The sequence below is a fragment of the Lipotes vexillifer genome, unplaced genomic scaffold (assembly GCF_000442215.2).
Source record: "Lipotes vexillifer unplaced genomic scaffold, Lipotes_vexillifer_v1.1 scaffold4, whole genome shotgun sequence".
NCBI lineage: Eukaryota > Metazoa > Chordata > Mammalia > Artiodactyla > Lipotidae > Lipotes > Lipotes vexillifer.
The window spans coordinates 3,272,536-3,275,858 of NW_006785876.1; the positions used below are offsets into that span (position 1 = coordinate 3,272,536).

At 66.7% G+C, this 3,323-nt stretch overlaps 1 pseudogene; it reads right to left on the bottom strand.

The window, feature by feature from the left end:
• Positions 1-278: 278 nt before the first annotated feature.
• LOC103075649 (alanine and glycine-rich protein pseudogene) lies at positions 279-902 on the bottom strand (annotated as a pseudogene).
• Between the last annotated feature and the right edge of the window lie 2,421 nt (positions 903-3,323).

Genomic DNA, 3,323 nt, shown 5'->3' on the forward strand with positions numbered 1-3,323 from the left:
ACCGGCTCCGGGCTCTGGGCCCCCCGGCCACTCCCGGCATAGGGCGCAGCCCGCCGGGAACCAATGAACCGTGTGGGAGCAGGGCTTGGCCGTACCTCCAGACTCCAGGGAAAAGCCGGAGTTTGCAAAGCGCGCCAAGGGATTCGCAAGGCCAGTGTGAATCCCTGGGGTCTCTCCACCTCCCCCCCCTCCTTTTTACAGGATCGCAGCCCTACGTCTTCTCCCCAGATCCCCACCTTTTCTTCCCCTAAAGTTTGGTCCACGTGGTCTCCTCTCGCTCACGACTTGGCTGCCGGGCAGGATGAAAGTTGCTGCACCTGCTTTAGGTGAATTATGGTAGCGCTAGAAGTTGGTCTCCCTCCCTCCGCTGCTCGCTCGCTCGCTCCCTCCTCCTTCGCTCTCCGCGCGCTCCCTCCTTCCCCCTCCTCCCCGCCCCCTCCCGCCCCGCCCGCGCGCCGCCCGCTCGCAGCCACTCGCTGCCCGGGCTCAGTCGCAGCCCCTCGGAGTCCGGAGCCGGCCGCCCCTGCGGAGCGGACTGTGCGGCCGGCGGCCGGGACGTAGCCCCCAGCCCGCGAGGAGGGCGCGGCGCAGGCGGCGGCGGCGCAGCGGGGAGGAGCCCGGGCCGGAACCAGGGCTGGGCCGGGGGCGGGGACGCCGGGGTCCCGGAGCCCCGGCGCCTGAGCCAGCGAACAAGCGTCGCGGGAGGATCGGGAAGGAGGAGCACAGCCGGAGCAAGCCGAGCTGCCCCCAAAGTGCGATGCCCCGGCGAGGGTAGGGCGTGCGGCGGCCGGCCGGCGCGGCGCGGAGGGAGGACGCCCGGGAGCTGCGCGGCGCCGAGCGGCGCGGAGGGGCAGTCCCAGCGGGCGGCGGCGGGCCCGGGCGGCGACCGGAGCGAGCCCCATGCCCCGCGCGGGCTGACGGGCCGGAGCCCGCACGGAGCGGCCGGGCCGGACAGGTAGGTGGCTGGCCGAGCTCGGGGACGCGGGTGGGGGCTGGGCCGGCGACCAGACCAACTCCCTCGCTCGCGCACTCTCTCGCCCGCTCACTGGCTCACTTTGTGTTTGCAAACTGCCCGCGGGAGACGCGCCGCGGAGCCGGGCCCAGGCCGGCGCACTTTGTTCCAGCCGGGGCCGGCTGCTGCGCCCTGACCCAGCGCAGCCGCGACACCCACCCCGCCCCGGCTCAGGCCCCCGTGGCCCGGAGCTGCCTGGGGAACAGGTGGGGGCTACGGCGCGGCGCCGGGGGGGCGGGCAGAGGAGGTCGGCAGGGGTTGGGGGGGCTGGAAAGGCTACTAAGGCCCGCCCTCCCCCCAGGAATCTAGGACCGGCCTCCTCCCGGCCTGGCCGCGGGGAATGGGGTGTCTGGGGGCGCGACCACCCCCCCGCTTCGAGTCAGACAAAGAGTACTTCCCAGCCCGGACTTTCCTGAGCCGGGGAGGGGAGTGGTGAAGTGGGTTCCCCCAACCCCAGTCTGTCCAGGACTCCCCAAGACACGCCGGAGGCAGATAGATGGGGGGGCACCGCGGTCCTATCCAACGCGTCGCCTTAGGTGAGGAGGGGACTTGGTTTGCTGGGGTCGCACCTCGGAGGTTCCGGGGCCAGTCAACGCCTTTCCGCCATACCTGGGTCGGCTGGGAGATAGAGCGGAAAACTTCTTGGGGACTTGAGAGCGTCTGGAAACGGCCCCCTGTGATTTTATGCGCCGGTGCTGGCGGGTGGGGGGTTGACCCGGCCGATATCTTCATTCACCCCATTTGGGGAGACCCCCGCCTCACCATGTAGTGGGGAGAGAGGGCGGCAGCAGGGTTCGGAGGCCGCCAGGGAAGAGTGCCCCGGGATAACCAAGCAAGACCCCCCTCAGATCCAGGACTGTGGCCTCTCCCCTGGACAGCCCCCTGGCAGACACCTTCCCTTTGAGAGGCGGTCACCTCGGCAGCTCTCGAGTCTTGCGCTCCCCATCAACGCCAAACTGACTAACTTGAGCTGAGCCCGGCTACAGCTCGAGGCGCTAGAATGCGGGGCGCCCTGAGCGACCTGGGGTCCCGGCGTCCCCGGCAAAGGACTATGCGATTTCGCGGGAGGCGGATTCTGAGTCAGAGGCCCTGACGGCTGCGGATTCCTCTTTTCCAACTGGGGCGACCTCGTGAACACATCGGCGTCTCACCCGGACTGTCTGGGTTAGGGGAAGAGGATACGGAAGCGCGGAGACCCTGAGCCCTTAGAACACCCGGCTCATTCCTTTGCACCGCGGGCCTCTCTTGCCATCCCCCGCCTGACTGATTTCCTCGCTGACTCCGTGCCTGGGGTTTAAGGCGTCTGGAGATCACCGCGTGTCTCGCACCCCAGCGCCAGGTCTCCCTGCTGATTGACCTCGGAGCCTGGAGCAGGGGTTGGAGGTGGGGTACCCGGAGGAGAAAACCCAAGTCTGAAGCTGTCATCCCTGTGGTGGCTGAGAAAGCCCAGGAGCATTTTGGCCAATGCGGGTTTTCACTTGAACTTCAGCAGCATCATCCCGTGTTAAAGCGGACGCCTGGATTGTCCTAGGGCGAACTGTGTTGGGTCTGGGATTGAGGGCCTTGGGAGCGCAGTTTGAGAGGCAGCTAGGGTCAGAGCTGGAGGCTTACCTGGGTGCCCCCTTCTCCCACCCAGAAGGAAGGAGCTGTGGGATCATCTGTACCGCCTGTAGCCACGGGAGGGTCTGACCAGTCCCATTGTGGAGCACAGTGGGTAATGGAGACCTCGACACCAAGAATTTGAACCCAGAAGCTCACTTCTGGGACTGAGCGTTGCTGGCGCTGGGCATTTCAAATCGATGACCCTCCTGGTGAGCTAGCGGGTGGGTGCAGGGGCCGAAGGCCCAACAAGCTGGCCAGGCCCCAGCTGCCCTAAGGAGAGCCGCCCACCTCAGACAGCCCCTGCCCCAGACAACCCCTGCCCAACCTGGCAGAAAATCGCTGCAGGGGTTGGGAAATCCACAGGCTTATTTTGTTTTTATTTTTGTTTTAACTTTGTCTTGCCTGGGTTCTGGGGCCCTTTGTCACCTGGCAGGAGGGAGGGAGGGCCCTGAGACTGTGCTGTGGGCACCTGGACAGCTTGCTCGCTCTGGCACCCTTAGATCTGAGCCTCTCAAAAGCAGGGCTAGGTCTCTTGGGGCTCCCCATTTGGCGTCACTCCCCCTCTCATCAGTGGGGCAACGTGGCAGGGGGAGGAGGTGGCTCTAGAGAGTGCTCCCCGCCAACTCAGGACCCCTGTAAGATGTGAATCTCTCCTGGACCCCCCCCCCCACTCCCTTAGCCCCGTCCCAGTCTTGACACTAAATGGGGG